This window comes from Amia ocellicauda, chromosome 9, assembly GCF_036373705.1.
Source record: "Amia ocellicauda isolate fAmiCal2 chromosome 9, fAmiCal2.hap1, whole genome shotgun sequence".
Classification (NCBI taxonomy): domain Eukaryota; kingdom Metazoa; phylum Chordata; class Actinopteri; order Amiiformes; family Amiidae; genus Amia; species Amia ocellicauda.
Genome location: NC_089858.1, coordinates 10,671,403 through 10,695,583, shown reverse-complemented (window position 1 = coordinate 10,695,583; position 24,181 = coordinate 10,671,403). Strand labels below are relative to the sequence as shown.

The 24,181-nt window shown below is 37.4% G+C and overlaps 1 protein-coding gene across 7 annotated transcripts in view; it reads left to right on the top strand.

Moving 5' to 3' along the window:
- The window catches only part of strbp (spermatid perinuclear RNA binding protein), a 91,774-nt gene that overhangs the window by 2,693 nt on the left and 64,900 nt on the right, over positions 1–24,181 (top strand). For all 7 annotated transcript variants that reach the window (XM_066713098.1, XM_066713096.1, XM_066713097.1 and 4 more), the window contains exon 2: positions 18,278–18,353. The gene's annotated coding sequence lies outside the window, so the exon portion shown is untranslated. The remainder of the gene's footprint in view (positions 1–18,277; positions 18,354–24,181) is intronic.

Genomic DNA, 24,181 nt, shown 5'->3' with positions numbered 1-24,181 from the left:
GAATGTTCACAAAGCCTGGCTGCTTTTCACCTTTTCCAGTTAGAGGGATTTGTTAAAACACTTTCCTTTCTACCTGCTACATACATTTTGAATTACTGGGAAAACCTGACCAACAGCCTTTTCGATGCATTGTAAGCAGAAGGGAAAAGGTCTGCAGTGTCTTTATAGTTTTCTCAGTTACAATTGTAGATACCTTCTGAAGGCCTCTATTACACCAAGTCTTTATTTCTGTCTTTGAATGGGGTGTAAATGAATCTGTTTTGGGGCAGAGGTCGCATCCTCGGCACTGGTGCCCTTTGTAACTACGTTGTGCACTTTATGACTGTATGTGGGTTATTATTGGAGTGCTGAAAATAAACTTGAACAACCGGTTTTACTGATTTGTTATTGTCAGTGTTGCGTGACTGAAGGGCTCTTTTTGTTTAGCATTAAACATGTTACACGGTACGTTAACCTGTCATGTACATGGGACTGTCTGTCCCTGGCGTTGCAATGATCTGCCTTACAAAGAATACAAGTTCTTCTGCTGGTTTTGCCCAGACATGGTAGAAGAACATAATTCTCGCAAACTTTACCCTGGATAACATTCAGTTTCTTGCACTATGGTTATAATTCATGCAGTATTATTTTCATTCTAGATTTTGGTTCAGATGAAAACAGTCCAGTGAAATGGAACAATGTAGCTATTTTTAAATTGTCGAACCTAGGTCTCTACACTTGGCCCCTAGGACATAAAATTAGGAGCACTGGTTTGTATTTAGATAGAGGAATTTCTATAATGAAACTGCACCATGGCTTATTGTTTGACTATGCGTGACCAATCTGAAGTCTTGTAACACCTTGTTTATTTCCAGCAAGAGGCAGCATTATGTCCCCCCCCTGTATAGCATCCAAAATTAAAAGGTCATACAGATGAGAAATAGGTTTATCTGACTTTATAAACACAGCTTGCTCTTTTATTTCTCTAATTTTATTTTATTTAGGCTACTAGTTACAAGTGTATTCTTCAAGCAAAAATCACTTATGTGAGTTCGGGATCTCATCTTAATTGTCATAACACTGTGCATAAATTACAGGCATTGAGCTGTACCTTGATATACTGTAGTGTATATAGTCTTGGATATTTACAAAAGAGGTTCCATTTGTAAAACAAATCCAAAGAAAGTAATTGTGAGAAAAATAGTTTTGAACTTAATGAATGTGTGCCTTTCAGTGCAGTGAGCTGTCCAGCCTGTTTACCCCATTTCAGGAAAAAATGTTGGAAAAAATCCATATCTCTTAATGTTCACAATCTTTGTATGTTTTAGAATGTTAAAAATAAGAATATTAAGGATGATAAAGCAAATATAGCATGTTTCTGAAGAAGCCTGAACTGTGTATACTTCTTAAAACTTTTGTATTTTGTTTTAATGCTGGATCTAACATTTACCTGATTGCCTCGAGCCGGTTTGTTCATCTTTTGAAAACCTGGTTGTAAACAAAACAAACCCTCCACAAATATACATCTATAAAGTGATAAACTGCAGATGTCGTCTTTACTAGTTTTATATAATAAGAACGACATTAGATCATTTTTTTTCTTGCAGTTGCGATGATTTCTGTACCTGTGAGCAAAATGCATTGCATCAAACGGCAGTAAATGTGGGCATTGTCACTGGAAACTAATGGTGTTCATTTCTGCCAGTGGCAGTTCTCATCCACATCAGAGTGTAGCAGTATAATGTTGCTACCATGGGGTGATGAAATGGGATTAATGCTGAGAATATTTTGCATGCAGCATTACTGACCATTTCTGTACAACTCCTATAGGTTACATTAGCATACATTGCTTATAAGGCAGGGTGATTATTGGTATATATAAAAATATGAATTTCTTAACAGAATAATTCAGAGATATGAAATCTATTGCCTCATACTATTTTAGTCAGCATATCATTAAATTCTCATCACCTGCCCAGTTTGACATGAGGGATTAAAAGCATTTTTTCCCCCATTAAATGCAACAGTTTCTCAACATTATCAGCACGGTTTTCAGTCTCTTCCAGTTTTGTACTGTAAGGTTGCCCGATACTTTTATAGAGTTTGGATTTTAATGAGTAGAATCTGGCTGGAGTTTTTTTATTGTTCCATGCAGGTATATGTTTTTTATATTTGTTTTGAAGAGAGTACTTGCATTGTGTGTGGATGAGGTAATAATTATAATCATTACCATAAAACTCCAATATGCATCAGTAATGATCTATTGTTAATTACTATTTGATGTCATGCATCTTTTTAATCAAGTAAAATCTGAGAAGTCCATACACCACAATTTGCACAAACCCAACAGCTTGAGTTTATTACCCAAGTTAAAAAAAAAAAAAGCAACAGAGGTGCAATAGTGTCAGTTGATGTTGGAAACCCACTGATTGTTGTTTTAGAAATATCAATTATAATTGTTTTCTCTTTTCACTGACGCTATGGCTGCAGTTTACAATGTTTGTATAGCCTCTGTTGAAATCATGTAAGGAAGTGACAGCAAATGCTAATTGTATCAGATTATTTTAGTGTTTCACCTTTGTTGTAAACGTCATCCTATGTGCTTGCATATCAAGACTGCTTGCGTAGCAGACTGCTTGTAGAGAACAATACAGATTACGATTATATTTTTGTTTTGCATGACAAAATACAGTTTTCTCCTATTTGTGTGTGTGTATGTGTGTGGGTAGGGGGTTTGAACCCCACTGTCATAGAACAGTCTAGAGAGCAGTCTTGACTCAGCATTCCTTTCACTGTCCTTTTTATTGCTTAGCGGAGGAATATTTAAGATGCTCTTTGATGCCTTGGCCAGATTTTTAACAGCATGCTGGATACTTTCTAGAGATGATGGTGGTGGTTGTGTGTGGGGGATGGGTGTGGGGTCCTCAGCACTGCAATATTGCTGTGGTTTGTATTTGTAACTGAAAACTGAAAACCAATTATGGAAATCATAAAATCTCCAGCCAAGATTGTTTTATGCAAGATTTATTTTAACTGTCTTGTTGGTATATTTCTCCCCTCAGTCCTAATGAGTGCTTTAGGGGGAAAAACCTAAACACAAACACAGGATAGACAATGGCAGCTTCAAAGTCACTATAGAGCCTTGGCTTGCTATAAATAAACCGTCATACTGGGAGAATTGTTTCTAAGAATTGCTTCAGATGACCAGATTATGTATTTTAAGGTGAAGTGAGGAACAGTTATTTACTGTACTTGTCTGTGTACTATTATGTATCATTTAATGCCTTGACGGAAAAATATTTTTTATACATTGTCCAAAAAAAAGTATGTTATTTTTCCAAACAATAAAATACATACGTTCAAATGATGGGTTTTGTGTTCATTGCATATGTTTTTCTTTGTCGATGTGGAAAGAAAAGAGATGCCGGTGATCGTTGAATAAGTTCAGGTATCATAATGTCAGTTTCAGGTGTTTGGGGGCTTGATTACATTCTGTCCTGCTGCAGTACGATGCTCCTCCTGACAGAACGTGGTGCTTGGCATCTTGCAGACCGCATTTCAGAGCTTTCCTGGCTTCTTTGTGGGATGACCAGGAACAGCAGTGAAAAACTGTGGGGATGTAAACATTAAGAAGAAACTGTTTGAGCAGCTGACTGTACTCTAAACTTTGAAGGGGCGGGAAGAGATACCGATCTGTTAAAATGAGATTTAAACCAGTCCCCTGCAAGAATTGCCCAAGTAAGGTATATGAAATGGAAAGATGCAGCTAGAGCAGGGCATCAAGAGGTCACCATATTAAGAGGAAGGAGAAAGAAAAACCTATTTTTATCTTATTGTGTTTGTTAGAGAGATGATGGGATTCACACAACCAGGCTGTATCAAACGGTAGCTGTATCTTTATTGAAAATCATGTAGACCAGGAGTTTCAATCTTGGGTCTTAAACAACATTCGTTTGACTTAAATATTGATTTAAAAAAAAAACTATTTTCATATTAAACTAAAAGGATTTCTGTCCCATTGTTTATTATGTGGAAAAGCAGGGGAACCATACTCTTTTACATGAGATTAATGGATGAAGCTACTATACAATGGCCGTCCTATCTGTTTTGTCTGTGATGTTTCTTCATTCAAGTCAGTCTAAAACAAATCTTCCAACCTTGACAAACAATTCAGCAATTGACCCACCTCACCGATGCAGGACTGGTTTAGAGTATTTGTCAAATTTCCCTCGAGGAAACTATCCTTCATAGTCGTCAGTAACCAGATTGCTCTCTAAAGTGTCTGAAACATTTCAACAAACTTAGAGTGGGCAACTTTCAAAGTGATCTGGACATGTATAATTGATGTTACAAAAGTGCATGTGAAGTCCACGTGGCTATCTCCATGCTTTGTCATAAAAAAGTGATCAAGTGGTCGCTTTGAGTAGTAGACCAGTTCTGGGTATCCTCCATGTGTGTAATGCTTTTTTATTTTATGTGGGCAGCTACATTTTTTTGGGGAAAAAAAAATCTATTGCTTTGTTCCAGCTTTATGAACTTTGAACGTTTGAAAGATTAATTACTATTTACTATACGTGATAAAAATGTGTGTAATTATAGCTTTTGGTAATCAATCAGATTATAAATGCCAGCATGTAAGGCTTCCCAACAGTCCATTATCACTTACTGGGTTTAATTTAATACGTGGATTCGGCGGCTTATCGCCATCGCTGGTGCTTCGGAGGCTGAGGTTTTTGTTCACTGTGTGCTATCGTTCACCCCTGTACAGTTTATTGAATTAACCAATTAAGCTGTAATGCTTTGATTGCCCATCAGTGGTTGTATAATTAGTGGGATGAATTTTTTTACTTTGCTTCGTAAAAGAGACGGTGTGAATACTGTGAAAGAAAACCAGTGGATATTGTTCTTTTCAGGTTGTCCGGCTTTGCTGCACAAATGAAGGCTAGATGCAGAAAAGCTTTGATTGGATTTCTTGCATTCAGCTGGGCATAAATTAAAGAGCTTTAATGCAGTGACTTTCCCACCGCACCTTGAACGAACATTGTAACAGTGTTGATTATATGAAATAATTCCATTTAGATTCGGTGTGCTTTTCTTTTTAAAGTGTTTAAAACCACAATTACACTTACTTGTATCATCCCATCAGCATTAAAGTCTTTAAGAGACCTGTGTGACAAAGGGTTGGCCAAAGTAGTACAGTATGTCAAATATTAAATTATTGTCCCTGTCCGTAATTTAGGTAAATTAAGTAGTTAAAAACTTGCTTGGAACAAGGTTCAGAAGTGTTGTGGCCCTGAAAGACTAGATCTTGGGCTCCCCTGCTCTAATAAGATACCAGCTGGGTTCTCTATCACTGAGGCAGTCACTGCTGTGCTTCAGTTCTAGGTATCTGCAATGCATAAAGGACATTTAAGCTTTAGAATGGTTTATGTTAGGAATAACAAGACTAATCCCAAATCTGAATGGAATAAGCTATCTGGGCAAGGCTGAAAGAAACTAGTTGACTGCGATAAAAAGAATGAAAACGGTAAAGGCTCACAATTTTAGCTCTTCTGAATACTGCTCGATACAATACAGCATTTTCAACATGTGCTCTTCCTCATACGATCAAGATAAACATCTCTGATAAATGTGCATGAATTGAAATGTGTCTTCCAAGGATTCCAAGTGTGGTTTTAAAAGAATCCAAGTCGAAACGAAGGGGGATAATGGGGCAGAGAGTGTTTGGCTAAAGGGAAAGTTTTAGTTTTTTATGGCAAGACAGATTGTGAGAAAAGCAAAGCTTGAGAACTAAATTGCTGTTCAGATGACGCAGTCTGTAGCCTATATGCATCAATGTAATACATATTTGAGAAAGGTGTGGGCTTACTTCTTCCATTCATTTTTCTGTTCCCCTTCTGTAGGGGGTGTCTGCTTGACATTTTTGTTGAGAGTTGGTATTCAGTGTTGGGATGAGATCGTGGAGTAAAGCTGCAAGGGGGAGAAATCCTGCCAGTGAGCTGGAGCTGCACCCATAGGGAAGTGTGCCAAAAGCAAACCAGAATGGTTAGAGGAGGGTTAGCGAGAGTCTTCTGGAAACACAAACTTGGCATTGGGGATTCTTTTATACAGCAGCCAAACAGTGCTTCAGGGCTGAATTAAACTTCTTCAGTGTTGTTGTGATTTGTTTTTCATGCATAGTGAAAATGCCAATAAGACACTGTTTGGGGGGGAGAAAAAAAGATGGTTCTACTGCCATTCAGTGTGATATTAAGTTTTAACTGCTTTAGCAAATTGAAAGACATTTACTGTAATCAGAGCAACTCTTTTCAACCCCCTTTTTCATTGAGCTGAACATGTTTTTCCTGTAATCTGAATTGCCCTCGCTGTCACACTTCAGCAGTGATATGATTCTCTGATAAACATTAATCTTAGGAAGTACAGCTTTTCTGTTCAAACTAAAATTCACATTAAGTAACAGTGAATATTTAATTTGTTTCTTACTTTACGATTCTAAAAAGGTTCCTGATGTGGTGGATAGATTGAATATTTTAAGTATTATGTGGTCTTTAATTGAGGTTTATTAATTTGTAATAATTTCTATTAACTGACATTTCACAGATTCGTCTCTGCAGTCATATAGATGGCACACGTCAAAGACCTGCACGAATGTTCAGTGAATACCATTTTAAAGATCTGCAATTCCTTAGTAACCTTGCAAAGTATCGGCTAAGTAAAAACGCAGCATGCTCTGTCATATTAAAAGCAAAACAATTATGGAGAATCCAGTAAACAGACAGTGAGAGTATAGGGTTTATCTGAATTTGGTTTTAGCATGTGTTTTATAGTATTTTGTCAGTCCTCTGGGAGTAATCATTACTTCTGTGGTATATATGTAAACATTTTGGGAGAACACGGCTAAAGAACAGATTTCTGGTGTATGCCATTGATTTGGATCAGACAATACTTTTTATTTTATTTTTTATTTGATTGGTCCAAGCTGTCTCAGATAAGTAATGTGATCTATCTGGATTTCTTGCATGTTCTCCACCCCTTGTGTTAAAGTGAGTTTTAAGGCATCCCAGTAATTAATACTTTATACACCGCATCTGTATTCTTCATTTGTCTCAAATAGTCTGGATTTCTTTACAAAATATATTTTTGTATTTCTCATGGCTGATAATTTGCTAGTCGCACTCATAGTCTGCTGTAACTGTGAAGGCAGCTTGATGTTTTTAGGCCAAGGTGAGAGTGTGCCGCTGATGAGACAGGGAATGTTAAACAGCAGGGTTCCTGCAGTGTGTGTGTGTGTGTGTGTGTGTGTGTGATGGGGGGGGAGTGTCACCTGTATTATTTATTTATTTACGTCTGGCAAGGCGCAGAGTCGGCCTCCCCCCCTGCAGCAAACAGGACCCTGTGTCACTCATCTCTGTTCAGATATTCATCCATCCATCATTTAAATAAGCAGCAGCCCCTTTATAACCTTTTAATGGCTTTCATAAATTCTGCTCTCACAAATTCTGCCTTGGTAGGTGAATATCCAGGCACAGTGCGGAAAAAAAGAAACAAACACTGCATTCTCAATGATTACATTTACAAGTTTTTGGAGATTTTGTTGTTTCTTTCTTTCTTTCTTTCTTTCTTTCTTTCTTTCTTTCTTTCTTTCTTTCTCTGTCATAATAAATAACCATGTGTTTGGTCTCGCTTCATGAGGTGAAAGAATAATTGCCCCAGAATGCATCCAGTTTTAATCTTCAAGGTGCTGAACAGTCTGTGCTACAGGGAGTCTTAAAGTTAGTGGTCTGAACCATAGTGGAAGTTATGAAGTTAGACTCGTCATTTAGCTACATAATTGTCCTCTATATTTTACCTGAGTCATAGCATAGCATCAGTCACCTACTTCCCTACGGCTAGCAGTATCTCAGCAGGGCTATTCCTGAACGTGGTTTCTACTGTATATGGCTCCGATTTCATTCTGATCAGTGAGGGCAGCTTGGTGTCATCTACTGACACAAGTGTCTCTTCAAGCCATGCTGAATCTCTTAAAGGGAAGCGACAATAAATTGTTACCCCTAAGCACTGGGGTATACATTTAAAACCTGCACTGGAGTTGAAAGACATTCGAAATGCACAACCCCAAGGGTCAGGGGCCTAACACCTGAGCAAAGTCTGTGCAAGTTGCATCAGCCAAGTCTGAGTTCTAATTTGAGATTTTTATTGTAGTGCATGTACATTACTGTGAGCTTGATGCCTTTAGGTGTAATAGAGAGGGTATTTTTTCCAGCTATTACCAGAGGTTCTTTGATTAAATCACATTACAGCTGGCATAGTACTACCATGCTGGGAGCATTTTCAGGACCTTGCCCTCCTCCGTGTTAGATTATGAGTCTAGTATGGCAGATTGGACTTGTTTTTTAGAAACATTTTATATTTTAAATAGATCAACTACCTGGGTAAGATTTCACCCCAAAAATATCCAGGTTCGAAAAAGTTTATGTAAAAATGGGAACTTATGCACAGTATTTCAATAATTATGTCTGTTGAAAACTCTTTAACATTCTTGAAACTGTTCCCTACTACTGGATGAAGGCCTCTCCTAGACGTTTTCACTTGCTTCGATCTACAGGTTTGCATTTCCATGTCCCGCATGAAATGTTTATGATTTAATCTTCACATCTTTTATGTGGTTATCTTCTTTTTTTATCTCTTGAGATCCATTCGATAGCTTCCTTTGTCAATATTTGATCTGTTCTGTTTCAATGATGTCACATATTTAAATTTGTTCTTGGATCCATTCATTTACTTTTTCTCTCTATTCTTGTTATTCCAAGCATACATCTTTCCATGCTTCTTTCCATTCAACTTTCTTGATGTATGTAATGAGTGTGTGTGTGTATATGTGTGTTATATATAAAACATATATAGTGAGTGGCCTTGGGCATGTAAGTGAGCTGAAACACAGAACAGAAAGGAAGCTCATTTTGGACTCCAGTACTGGCAGTGTAAGTTGAAGCTGCGCTGTTCTGAGAGTCTTTGTTAGGATGTTTGAAAAATGACTTAAAAGGGGAAATAATGTTTTCAGTAAGGTGACCCGCTGTTTCACTACCACAGTGGGATTTCTGTGACCTAGTTTGAAGTGTTATTTTTATATTCTCGAGAAAGACAATGAGTGTCCTTTGGAAGTTCTCTCTGTGCGTTATCCATTTTCCCGTCACCTTAGAAATGATCAGGTGCTGGATCCTGACCTAAATTGGATGAACTATTGCAGAGTGTTAAGAGCTCAGACAGATACCTTGAAACCTTATTGTACGTTTTAATAGGAGGGTTTCCTACTATCTCTGTATGATTTATATATTGTTATAGCTCTAGCCATCTTTTAGTTTTTGTATACTGCATTCCTATAGTTCTCTGAAGTCTTTTACATCTGTAAACCCACTCACTCTTAAATGGGGTTGGTTCTTACATTTTTTTCTTAGAGGTTTTAATGTGATGTCTTTTAGGGATCTACTCACCAGTTAAAGAGCATCTCCTTTTGTCTCTTTGAACACCCGTGCAAAACAAATGGCCTCTGTCATTTTCAGTCTTATGCTGAGATGAAAAATGGTATTGCTGTATTGCTCTTATTTTGTAAGTCGCCCTGGACAAGTACTGAAGTACTGTAAATGTAACTGCATTCATTACAATTATTTTATAAATGTTTTCTCAGTTTTCACAGATGCCAGTGAATTTATTTGTATTATAATAATAATAAAAAACACAATCAACTATGTTGTGATTATGGCTTTCAAGCATGTTTACTTTTTTTTTTTTTTTCTCTAAAATGTATTCAAAATGCTGCCACAAGTCAGAATGATTGTCTTTACTTAACAGGGTGATTACAGAAACATCTTAATCCAGACACTGCTGTCGTGAATTTTGCTATCCAATTTCACAAGGAAATAGTAGCTATGGTAACAGAGAACTAAATTAATCGATGGATATAGCCAAAATTGTTTTTTAATGTTCCATATGTCGTTTTTCTTTTTCTTTCTTCCCCTTTTTTGTGGCTTGTTTCAGCATTATAGATTTTTTTGGCCAGGTGAAAACTTTTTTTTTTTAATCCACCATCTGTGGCCTACATGCTGGGATTACTCTCTAATCTCAGCCTGTATTGGCGTCCTTTTAGTATGCAGTTTTAGTTTTTAATATTTTAAAAATCTTTTTAAAAAATGAAAGCAAAGCACCCATAATAATTCACATAATCTCAATGTTGATGTAGCATTGAAAGCATTACCTGTCTAATCTCCAAATGGATGCCTGTCATTATGTATTGTGCTTTGATCTTTTTGATTTCCTGTTTATTTTCTCCCTGTAAAATGCTATTGCTCCTCCTGCAAAGGAATTCAACCGTTGTGTCGTAGAGGTATTATAGTACATAAGCAACACATTGGACCTGCACCCAGATGCCAAACTTTTTTGTTTTCCCTCTAAACAGAGAGCTGCAATGCATTGTAAAATGTTGTCGTCTTAAACTAATGGTTAGGTCTATTTAGGTAGTCACCAAATGTTGAAAGACCTGGGAAAAAAAAGTTTCCTTTTTTTCTGTGGTTGTCCACTTTTTTCACTACAAATGTAATTTTCCATATTTAATGTATTTATTTAATGTTCACTGGCTGGTAGTTTGATGAAAAGTAAAGGATAGTAGTTAGATAGAAAGACTAAACAAATAATTTAACTTATTTACCTTAAAATATGCCAAAATATATTTTTTACAGAAGACCTTTGGATTTCAGAATAAGTTATTGACTAAATGTTTAGCAATCTAAAACATGTTTTGCCCAAAATATTTGAATGGGAGAAGCTTGCTAAGAGTGTTGATGATTGTAAGCAGATAATATTAAGTTAAACCATCATGCTTGGAATGATGGAAGGAAAATGGAAAAGAGGAAGACCAAGATCAAGGTGGTTGGATGCTGTCAAATCGATACAAACATGAGTTTCCAAGACCTAAAGAATGCCATCAATGACCGAGACCATTGGAGGAACTTTAGCCATTGAATCACCAAGAATCGGATACGACTGAATGAATAAAACAACAATATTAAGTTAGATCCTTGTAGGAGACTTAACTGTCCAGAAATTGCAATTTTTTTATTATTTTATCAAATTAATACGTGATAAAAGAGATTACAGGAAAACCTCATTCAGTGTGTAATGTACCCTGTTAACCTGTGTGTTTTTGGGCTTTGCATAAGTAAATGTATTAAAGGCAGAAAGTGTTCAAGCTAAACATTCTGGTCTCCCGTCGTGACATAATTTGTGAACTTTTACATTGGGGAACACAGTATTCTTTGTGAAGGACTGTTCACTCTCAAACCCTAAAATCTGTACTGTTTTTGTTTTTATATATAGTAACCCCTTTATAGTGACCTAATGTGGATGTAAGTTCCCCAGTGGAGATGTAAGTCAGTGAATGCTTAATACTCTTTACATTGCTTTACTTGGTTGTTGGGATTGGGTTAAAGTAGACATGATTTATTGGTAGCAAAGGTTAAATTTGCTTATACTGAGAAATTGCATTTGTAGTTCATCTAGTAATGAATTAGACCTCCCTAGGCTGTTTATTAGGTGCATTAAAAAGAGGGGAAGTTGGTACTTTTCCACCCCAGAAGCTTCACCCTTCCTTGAAAATCTCAATTTCATGTTTTATAGAGTGACAACAAACATTTTATTTGTGTTTCAGGTGTCCATACACCCTAGTTAGAGTGACTTCTCTGTATCACTGGAGATGAAGTACAAATGCAATAATTTACCTCAATCCACTCAATGATGGTCTCTGAAAAATGTTAATGTATTTATCGCTGTGAAACTGTTGCATATTTTTATTCATTTCAAGGATTTTATTTGCTTAATTTTTTCAACATATAAAAACATAAATTATTATTTAAATGGCATCTAAATGTGGAGCTATTAAGCGATACCATGTTCAAAGACAGAAACTTAATTGATAATAACATTAAATAACTTTTACAGCAATCTTTTCCTTTTTTTATGAATCTTTTCAGGCAAAAAATAAAAAATAAGACTTTGGCTGGAGGAATTCAGTGATAATAGTTACTCATAACTTTGAACCAGTTTTAAATATTAACAGTTGCTTGTATGATAGAATTGAACTGGAAAGTGCTATACATCTTTCTTACACACTATAGCAGCCCGTAGCATACAGTTATCATTTTAGGAACCAAACTATTTCCCCTTTTAGATGCTTTTTAATAATAAAAAATGAATCAAGTTGTAATTCTAGCTCCTCCAGTCTGGATTTAGGCCATCTCATGCCTTCCTTCCAGTCATACAGATTTAGCTGTGTGTGAATCAGAGTTGGAGATTTTAGCATTTGGGTGTGTCAGGCTCTTCAGATGGTGCTAAATGGGTTCCTTGTTAAATGCAAGCCTAGAGATGAGGAACTAAACTGTTTCAATTTGTTGGTAGTTTACAGTGTGGCTAAACATAATGAAAACTACTACCTAAAAAACAGGTTGCAAAAGTCGCCAAACTCGAACAGCTTACAGGAAGAGTGAAGAAATCCGTTTACTGTAAGATGTTAATTTCTGTATGCATGTCTTTCACTCAGATCTCTGGTAGCCTATTGTATTAATATTATGATTGTCTTTCAGTGTGAAACTCTGGATCCTTTTGTTTATGATGTTTGTAAGTCTTCTCCTTCCCCTGGTGACAGCGTACACACAAACACAGTGACACCCCCAGTGGAACTAGTTTGTGTAAGTTAGGAACGAGTCTTGTGACATTGTCAGGTTGGGCTTGAGATTCTTGAGTTTTCCACAGAGGTTACAGGTCTTAAGGGTCATTGTTGCATTCCAGCAAAATTACTTCTGTTGATTAATGATCAAAACAAAAGTGTGGTGAAACACATCCCTTAGGTAAAATTTTTGTCAGTTTATCATTTTTAGCACTGAACCACTGTGTATGGCTACAGCAACTAGACTGGTTTCTGTTATATATTTGTGGGTTGTTTATTAGCCTTTGAAAGAGGTGGGGGGAAGTTTTTATTTATTTCCTTTCCATTCTTCATGTAGCAAATTTTTTAGGAAGATTTATTTATTTACAAAATATCCTTGTTGTTTGCTTGAATGTAACGTGAATGACAAATGTTCATCAGTTTATTGAAGAACTGTTTTTAAGCTGCCTTAGGTTTCCAGACATGGGTCTCTTGCTATGGCAGAGGAGGGGGCTAATTGACACCCAGTAGCTGTGTTTATAGTAACATTAAAATACACAGAGCCTGGGGGGAGAAAAGATCTATCGGATTTCTCTGTGGTTCTAATGTTTTTGTTTCTATTTGTTGGAATACACTTTTTCCTGGTTATAATGTATTTTATGGTTTTGCCAGAGATCAGATCTTAACGGATGATCTGTGATATGATATCTGTATAATTGCTTTTAGCCTTACTCCATATATATTCAGTAGTCTTTTGTTAGTATTTTTACAAAGAAGAAATCAATACACACTTGACATGGAACTTAGTCTTCTCCTTAATTTTCTGTGCTCTTACAACCACGCAAATGACAAATGGAGCAGTGAAAATGACATTGAAGGGCAAAAAACTGAGCAGTGAGAATAACATCTTAGAATTTAAAAAGCTTTTCTTCCTTCTCATTAATCTGCACCTGTTTAAAGGAGGAAACGAAACGGCAAAGGCTTTCCAAAATTATAACTTTTCTTTTTTCTTTTTTCCAGTGCACTAGCATTAGTGAATGAAGAACCTGTGTATGCACCGATAGGTCTAAGATGACCTTAATAAAGTGATTTTAAAACTCGCAGAGAAGGGTCCGACTGACAGACAAGCCATCGCAGAGTAGGATAGCAAACCACAAGCCCATAGGTCTTTATTTTTCATGACCTTTTGGTTTCAGTTTGTGAAGTGCTAACCACTGCTTTGTTATGCAGAACACCATTGGAGAAACTGGGCTCTTAGGCATTAAGATCTTCTTTACAGTCTCATGTATTTCTGAACTCTTGACCCAGGCTTCAGTCTCAGATTCCTTTCATGTTCCTCTCTGAGGTTTAAGGTAAGCATATATATATATATATATATATATATATATATATATATATATATATATATATATATATATATATATATATATATATATATATCACATATTTTATAATGTAACATCAAAGAGAGCTGTTGTAGATCAGTAGCATTTAAGCATGGTCTATTGCAGTGCTTCTCAAAGTGTGGTCCCCGACGGTCCTGGTGGTACGCAGGTTGATCCTTTTGTTTCGGACATGAACTCATATTTCACTTATTAAAACTAGTTTAAGTATAAATTAAAAGCACAATTTTCTGTTTTTAATAATTTTCATGGACAATATCTAATTTCTTACCGGCTGGAATAAGCCACTAAAAATGTAAACTCATAGCTTCGTTAAAACAAGTTTTGATGTTCCTGTTAAGAGAGAAGTGAATGCTCCAGCAAATGCAAACATTTCCACAGACTAACCCGTCCCCACACCTCTGGTGACAAAGTGCATTCACTTATCATGGGTCACAAAATTTTGTGCAGTGCTAGTCTATTGGATGTAATCCATGTAGAGTTATATTTTTATAATGTATTGTGAACTCCAAATGTACATGGCAAATTAAAAAAAACATATAAATTCAAATATACTGTTAAACAATTATACATTATTTTTTGTTTCCTGATGGACAATGTTGCCTCAAGTAAAGACCTTTTAAAAGGCAGGCATGAAGACAGTCATGTGTCAGTCTTCTAAAGAAAAAAACAAACACGCCTATATTGTCATAATTAATTAATTTAGCGTCTTTCTTAAAAAAATAAAATTATATATATATATCTTTTCTAATGATTTAGGCTGTAGTCAATTATTTTGGGGGTAGGCTGGCTGTATAGATTGGCAGAAACCATTTTCTTCATGGATACCACATATGTAATTGTGGTTGGAGAAAAAGTTTTGTCAAATTTGTTTGGTCTTTGTGGGCAGGCACAGTCTCTCACTTTGAGGCCTGTTATCATCTTGAGAGTTTGCAACTTGTTGCAGCCATAGTACTTTAGTTAGCATGCTAGAATTCCACTGTGGGTTGCTTCTGTGCTGTGATAATGATAGTTTCATTGGTCTGCAGGTGCTTCAGTTTTCCCAGGCGCTTCTGTTTCACTGCTTCTAGGAGACTTGCAGACAGAAAATATATTCCATTCTTGCTGCAGTTATTTCAGATTATGGTAGTTTGTTTTCCAGGGATGACAATAGGCTCTCAAATCACTCTTTTATTAATGGAAATATATATATTTTTAAAAGCAGCAGAAAATGTTGCACTGGTTTGTATTAGTATACTTCAAGCAGTAGTTGTCAGCGAACAGCAGTTCTAACAAAACACCATTACCTTTTAATTATAATTACGTACAATATCTTTCATTACTGTTTACCGTTATTTTTGTAACGTTTCCCTCAATAAGAGAAACCCGAATGTGATTTCCATACCCATTTCCAACACATTGCTGTTCTGTTTTTCTTATCTGCTGTCTGTACTATAAAGATAAAGGACCACATTCTGAGAAAAATATGTCTCGGTAACAGTACAAACAAAATAGGTGGACTGATGTGGCTTAATTTACAATGCTTTACAGTCTGCATTTTAATGGACGTGTTATTACTTCTGAATTACACCAGAGTTCGGTCACCTAACGAGCTGCTGGGCTACTAACTGGCCAATCAGCAGTAAGCTTACTGCAGCAAATACCTTCATCCTTCATCAGGAGTTCCCCTTTTGATGACCTGGGTGTCGCCATTTTATCACTGTTCGGTTTGTTTCGGTATGCCTCACCCTTGCTTTTCTACAGTTGTAAACTATGGTGTGAATAGTTAGTGCCATCTTTTGAAGCTTAAAAAGTAACACAATGTTCATGGCCCCTTTACAGGTGTGCTCTATAGATATGCTCTATAGCTCGTGCTGTATGCATGCTCTGATAATTTGCATGCTTCATTTCCCTCCCTCTAGAATGGACAACTACTGAAAGCGATGGTACAAATACTTTGTTTCCCGACAAATGAGAAGACACCTGTTAGGGCTGTGCAATCTAATTTTCAGTTGGGCCCTGTCTGGCCTGTTTTTGAGTCACACCCTCACCTCTCGCTTCTATTTTCTGTTGAAACACCCACGCTACTCTAGACTTGAAAGGAGAATGTGTGTGTGCGTGTGCATGTGTGTTTTGGAATGGCGTAAATCTAGTTCCACAAATGCCACTTTGCAAATGTCAGCCTTGATTAGCAAGCTGAAGTGGCACATCTGGTTGGATGGCTTTGTATTGACATTGAGACAAATTAATTATAATTTGATAATGAATCCTTTCTGCAGGCGTTGTGAGTAAACTCCCCTCTGGCAATTGAGACATAACTTGAGGAAGGAATGGACAGCCCGGCCTTGTGCAGAGCTGGGACCAGGCGGCAGCACAGGATGCAATTCATTTTTCATGATAGTGAAGAAATGCTCAGGGATCCTGGGCATTAGGAAAAAAAAAAAAAAAAAAATGAGAGCGCCTAAATATTTCAGACTGTGACACAAACCAGGATTCATAGGCCATAGATTTACAACAGGGCAATAGGCAATACTGGGCTTCCTATGGAAAGATTGATTTGCGTATAATTGTTTTAAGGCAATGTTTAGTCAAGACAGCAGCTACTAAACCAATTACAGCAACGACAAATTCACACGGTGTAGGATTAAAGCAAACAAGAAATAAAGCCTACAGTAATATTATTTTTGCTCTCTCTTTTTTCTTTCTTTCCCATGTCACATTATTAAGATCTATTTGTAAATACATGACAGTGTCAAAAATTAAAGACTACTCATACTAGCACTACCACGGGCCATTTACTGTTTATTGAAAACAGAAGGACAGATTGAGATTGCTTCCGAAGGATAATATTGAGTTGCCAATGCATTTAAGTGCCAACGCACGCTACCAAACTTAACAGGCATCGATGTTCAATAATAATTTCTATATCAATGTAAGATGGTAAGCTGGGAAATATATGTTAGTCATAATACGGTACATTACCCAAGTCTGACCTGCCTAGGTGCAGTACAGCTTGTTCAGTACAAGACAGGTGGACAATACAGGATATGTCAGGCCAGCAGGAATCTTTGGAAGGCTGTTAAATGACTACACCACAGAAAGACTAATATTGTGTTAAGAGTCTAGGGATCTTTGCCAGGCTTTTCCTATCTCAGCTGCTGTGAATGGTTTTAGTAGACATCTGTTGTCAGCAAAGGTGCCTGTCAGGAAGAGGGCCCGAAGAGCAGTAAAGAAGGATAATTGGAAAGTGCTCAGGTGATAATTTATTATGGCTTGCTCCTGAACCAGGCCACTGACCTACATATGGGGAAAGGGCCATGAGAAACCCTGATTTTCACTATACAATGAAAGGGTTGGAAAAAGTCTTGCAAAGATTTTTTTGTTTCCTGTCTGCTTGTAATACCATTGATAGTTGTATGTAGACTAGTATACTAGTAGCTACTACCAGTCTGGTATGTTTTTCATATATTTCCCCACTGGCATAAAGCACCAACCCCCATGCAGGTGTTTAGTGAAATGGGATCATAATGGTTAGGTAGGGCTGTCTGTTACCAGGGCAGAGTAGTTACTATTGGTTACACTTCTCCCTAACCATGTTCCTTCTGCATGTGCATGCAGAGCTAGCGTATAGCTTCAGTTAATGTCTTTTCGAATTACCATTCAAATCAGTAGATTAGCATGACATGTTTTTTGCCGGTAAAGGCAGTTGTTCTACAAAAGATATTACAGACGATATGTGGAATCTGGCTGACAAATTAAAAAGGCAATTATTCCAGCTTCGTGTTGAATAGAGATTTATGAGCCATAATACAGTGCTTCAGATTTTTCTTTATACAGCATATACAATTTCAGCAAGGCAAGTCATGGGGGTCTTTGTTGACAAAAGGTCTTAGTCTCTCATCCCTGAATGTGTAAAAATCTCATGGCAGAAATTGAAAACTCGTCTTTGTGCTTCTGAGGCAGTACCAGTAAGAAAAAGTCATGACTGGTTGGCTTTTGTTTAATTAAATTAATGAATCAAATGGCCTGTAGTGAATTACAGACAATTAAAGCCATGTAAGATGCATTATAGTGCAGGGTATGCAAAAACATGTGCAGTGAAAGCGTACCCTAAACACATACTAGTGATTTATATTTAATGATTTGTTTTATTTCCTTTTATAACTTTGAGGTCGATTTAAAGAATGACTGATGTCTTTTTCTTTTCTTTTTTCTCTTCTAGCTTGAGAGGCCAGTCTTTTCCTGGACACCACAAGCTTTTGTACTGACCGCTCTGGAGGGATAGTAGCCGGTTGAAGGTAAGGAGGTGTGATAAGGTCTTCATCTTTCCACAGAGACAGGAGATGGATGACGCTGGTGTAATGGGACAGACACAGTGCTGAGCACTTAATTAAGCTGAAACAAGAAGGATTAGTGTGGGGTCCATTTGAAATGCATGCCGTGATGAATCAAAACACTCCTGCTTTCTATCGTGCTGAATAAAGCCTAGCTTTCATTTAGCATTGACATTAATATGAAAATACAGTGGCCTCGATTTGTTACATCTTTATTTTTCCATTATCAAGGTTGCACCCTTATTGGTATTACTTTGTAATGTGATTCTCTTTAAAATTGTTATTATTTGTCTTGTTTAGTAATGTCACACTTAAGTTGTAACCACCAATTGAAGATGTATGTTTGTGTAAATAAAAGGTGCCACATATGAGGAATTAATTATGATAAAAGATTCATCAGCAACACGCCCTCGTTGGCAGCTTCTGATGAGCAAGTTTGGAGAATAATAAAGCACTTGTAGTTTGGTTTCCTTATGGTATCTTTTTGTACATGTAATGTAATGGAACATAAACTAAACTTGCATATTGCAGATTGAAATTAACACTAAAAACTAGTGAACAACGACGTAAGCCTCCAGAAACGCAAAGCAATTCGTCTTTTGTCACTAACTGGGACGATAATAATAGAAACAGGCGTAGTTTCATTCTAGGGTGATTCTTCTCCGTGACCAGTGCAGCACCTTCATTCTGTTTCCTTAAGATAGACGAACGAAGAGGTAAAGCATGATTGAAGGCTCTGAATCTAATAAATGCTTGACACTGTGGAGATAATGCTCACTTGTAAATGTCATACAGCAGAGATAGAAGCCGGGGTTTCGTGTCCTGAGAACACCAATGTACTGTACCTCTTAGCGTACGATAGGCTTGTTTTGGAATATAGATGTCTTACTTTCAGTTGAGCACGACCCTGTCAGGCAGATCTGTTGGTGGGGTCATGAGAAACCGGGGGAAAGTCGTGAAAACGGCTGTTACTGTACTTCTATTGACTTTGGCTGGAGAAGGAGGAATAAATTAAGGGACAAGAACACCGTGAACAATGACTTGTCGCTTACGTCTTAGCTGCGCTTAACAACCAGTCTGAAAGTGTTAATAGCTCCCAGCTCGTCTTTGGGCCATTAGCTACCAAACTGGATGTTCACTTCTGCTAACAACCACTTCAGGGGAAACTGTGCTTTGCATTGGGATCCTCAGATTGTGTGCTGATATTCAGATGGGCTCCTGTCCACCTGCTATTATTTCCCATGACTACTGACCTCTCTCTCCTCCATCTCTAAATGTTGCGTTTGTCCTCATGTGTTTTGCCCAGAAATGTGTTGTTCTCCACCAATCGATAGAGCTGACGGTGCCATAAATGTATTTGTCTTATATTTACAGTTTTATGAGGACCGCCCCATCCCCAAATCCAAATGTTTTTTGATTGTAGACTGTGATTCGATTGGAGTCATGGCCATTTCATGCCATTTGAATGTGTTTTCTGCAGTTTTTGTAGGGACATGTTAATAGAAAAGATAAACTGCCAAGTATGCTGTGAACATAACTCACTATCTAAGCTATGGTGCCTTCCTTTTCTTTTTTGGACAAATACATTCCCAAGCGTGTCTTCATATTGGGTTCTCAAAATAAAACACACTTGTTCTCAGCCATTGTGGGTTGTGATGTTTGTGTTTAAGCGTTTCTGTCATGTCAGCTTCTTGGTGATAGAACTCGGTAAAGCTGCTGGTTATTTTACTGATTATGCTTACCAGAGCAGGTGGGTGTCATATGGCCTTTGAGTTCATTATATCAAGGCCGGTGGATGGCACATTCATGGCATTTTGCTACTTGAGACAGAATTGGAACTGTGATCTCTCCCGGCCCTTACATGCCATGGAAGCTGTGGACGGGCAGTGATGACAGCAGGGAAGTGCTGATGCCGCACTAACCAAACTGTTCCCTCTCGGGCACTCCCCCCATTGCTCCTCTCGTTTCGATTGGCTCTTTCCACTGCAGAACCAGTTCTCCAAACTGCACGCTGCTGAAGTGAGAGGTTTCTCTCCAGAGCCCTGATGAGGATGCATTGTATTGTGCTCCAAGTTGTTGAATTCAAAACTAGCCAGTGTTCATTTGAATCAGGAACCTAAGGTGCTTCGATCTAGTAGTGAGGTTGTTGATTTCAACATAAGATCTTCTTGTACTGTATACTGATTAAGTTTAATTAGAGAACATACGAGAATCAAAACAAGAATTTGCGTGTTGTACACTGCCAGCTGGGGATGTGAACTCTGTATAAATTGCTTTCTGCTGACTTAATATTTGACTTTGCAGCAGATGAAGTGCTTTAGGCTACACCAGGGCTTTTGAAATAATTCCTTATTAACCAACTTTTTCTGACATAAAATGGCCTAGAAACGCTTCAGATTTTGGACAGCGAAATAGGCCAAGATTAGTATTGATTTTGTGTTTTGCATGGTAACGTGGGTATGCATAATGTATGGTAGTCAAAGGTCAGAACCTTTCAAGTACTTAATGGAATTAAATGAGCTCGTTCTACAGTGGTCAGAGTGGTTGCATTCGCATAATGTTCACTTGTGTCAAGCCCACCCTACCAACTCCACTGTAATGGCTTCCTCCTTGTGACCATGAAAGTAACTGTTCTGAGAATATTGGATTGTGTAAATGAAATGGACTAGTGTGTGCTGCTACAGCTCCTTATCAATATTGCCTTCCCTTGGGGTGATTGGAGAAACTTGGTATCCCAACCTGAAACCCACAGTTATTACTGACCCTCTTTGCAATCAGTGATGCACCCGTCTGAGACTGACTTGATGTCCTTGAGTCAGGAAGTGATGGAAATATGAAACTATTGCATTCTAATGATTACGCTCTATCTTGGATTGTCTGTAGGGGGGGGAAGTCTATCTATAGAAAATGTATATCCTGCCAGAAATAGTGTTTTGCTTTTTTGTGTTTTTTGTTTTCTTTTGATCTTGGATTTGATCAAAAATGGATTATAAAACTCATAAGGAGCTGATGAATACCACAGGGCTCCTTTTTATGAGCTTAGCTTTTGGGAACTGACCAAATGAAATGTACAGCTTTTATAACTTTCTCACCACGATCCTAATCTCTACAGTTCCACAAAGTTGAATTGGAAAGCCTATCAGTAATGTTTAGAAGCCAGTTATTTAATTAGATTGTTTCTTCTTTCATCTGTGTTTTGCATGTAGATTTAATCTAGGCTCTTGCCTACTCTCCAGTGTCTTCATACAAGATCTCCTTCCCTTTCTGTGTTCCACTTTTCCTTAGGGTTACCAGGTATTTAAATATGTCTGAATAAAAATGTTATATTATACATTTATAACATAAATGAGTGTGCAGTCTTGTCCAAATATATGCTGAAATCAGTGCTTTAGTGGTGATTGAAGTAGGGAGTATACTCTGTATACTGGGTATATGTAAAGTTACATTGGGCTACGCAAAGTTCCCTTCAGATATCCCTGCGTATGCCCTCGACTACACCACTGGCTGAAATGTGTGCCGGCTCTCTGTATTATTGCTTTGATTAGATTTTGTTTTGCTCAGTGTCACTTGGTTGTTGAGTTGTGTGCCTTCCTAACCTCCCTCCGCGCTTCCCTCTGAGCCCAGCTGCGTTAGCCGTCATGGTTGGGGAGTTGATGAAGCACTTGGATGGTACTGCTGTTTTCTCTCAAGGTTCACACTGATTCTCCAGACTAGTTTGAGGTTGCCTTTTGGGATCGCATGTTTCCTTGCATTGCTTTCTGAAGTATTTTACACAATGTATCTTCACCAAGGGACATCAGTACTCTTGAACAAGATGAGTGCTTACTGTATGAAACAATCTATTTAGTACTTTTAGCCAGGTGGCAAATTCGTGAACATTTTAGTCATCATGGAGTTAAAGTCCAGAAATAAAATCTAAGAATAAAATTGATATTCAGTGAAATGTTGAACCAGCAGCCCAGCTTGCGAGGACAGCCGCTGAGTGCAAAGCTGACAAGCACTGCTGTACAGCTATGGCTGCTGTAGTGGGGTATAGCTGGGTGTCTGGTTTCTCTGTTTCCAGCTGATTTGCACTCCAGTTGGTGCTCTCATTAGCCTGGCTTCATAGTCCCACCGTCTGACAGCACGTCTGCCCCACCCCCAATAAAACTCACAGTCAAATGGTTTCCAGAAACCTGTTTTCATTATTTCATCAAAGAACAAAGAGGAAACTAACTGAATATATAAATTAAAAGCACCTTGTTTGTCCTGCTGTAGTGCAGATTGATTCCATGTCTCTCTTCTCTTTCTGAAGGCCTCCACACAAACAGTACATTTGAGCTAGGGCTGTGCGATATGACGATATATATGATATATATGTAACGATAGAAAAACGTCTGTCGTTTCATATAATGCTCTATCTTTTATTTCGTTGTGTCGCAAATCCCACTCTTCATGGCAATATTTTTCGTTATTAGGATGACGCTTTGTGTTCTTCCCGGTTCTTCCACACGTGTGGGATGCAGGCAAGAAATTTGCATTCAGAAACACAAACAGAAATGGAGGAGAGTGAACTTGACACAGAATAATCAAAATAACCAAAAGATACTTTAATGTGCAAGCGCACATGTTCTGGCCCGCTCTCGTCGCCGGGCTGAACTTGAGCTGCAAGCACCCCCGACAATGCACGATCGCACCCCCCACCCCCTCTAATTTAAATGTATATAATTTGTATAAAGTTAAAGAATACTAAAGTTTGTTTGCATTTTAATAAATTGGAAAGCAATGCAAACAGATGCAGAAAGTTTCATTTTCTTTTTATTAACATGGTGAAATTTTTTCATTATTATTATTATTATTATAACTATTTTGTATTAACACGTGCTGTACCGGTAAGTAGAATCGAAACACGACAGTCAGAGAATAAATGTACCTGTCTAGCAGATGTTAAGTGCGCCACTATAAACATGAATTTGGTAAATCTACCAGCATCTATACCATTATTATTATTATTATTATTATTGTTGTTATTGTTGTTAGTGACAATAAATCATACTGTGTATATGTATGTATATCTATATATATATATCCCATAACAACATAACACACGTAATAGTAATCACACAACACTTGCGCTGTAATGTGTTGCATTCTGCATATATTTACCATGATAGCCTGCATATTGTATTTGTTAGTTTTGCATATTTAATGATTAACAAAATACTTGTAGTTTGAATGTCTTTGGTCTTATTTTGTAGCTTGATTGGATAAAAACAAGAAATATCGAGATATATATCGTGTATAGATATATTATTTTTAAGTCATATCGCCCAGCCCTAATTTCAGCATACATGTGTCTCAACAGCAGTGTTTTATTAAATTTGTGAAAAGTGGGAAACATTGGACACTGTCACATATAATTCTGGCTTGTATTAAATATAAAATTGCACCGAATTTCCCTCGTATTCTTGCTTTTACTTTGTTGACACAGTAAGTCTGACCCAGTTTTAGTTCTGCTAATGCCTAATGGACAATGTTAAAACATTCAGCAAGGGTCCCCGAAAAAGTCCTCAGTTGGCAGGGCCCATCAGTAAACCCTGTAAAACGGTTGTAAGTTTCAGTCAACATCTGTACATTGATTTTTGGTTTTGTTTTTGACTGTGAGGGTCAAAACATCGAACCGCTGATGGACTTTAAAGTTGAAATGCCAGGCTGTCCCTCGGTTTGTCTCCTTTGATTTCATTAAACATCAGCAACCTTAGAATGGCATCCTGTCTCTTGCCTTTTAAGTTGATTTCCCTCTCTCCAATGTA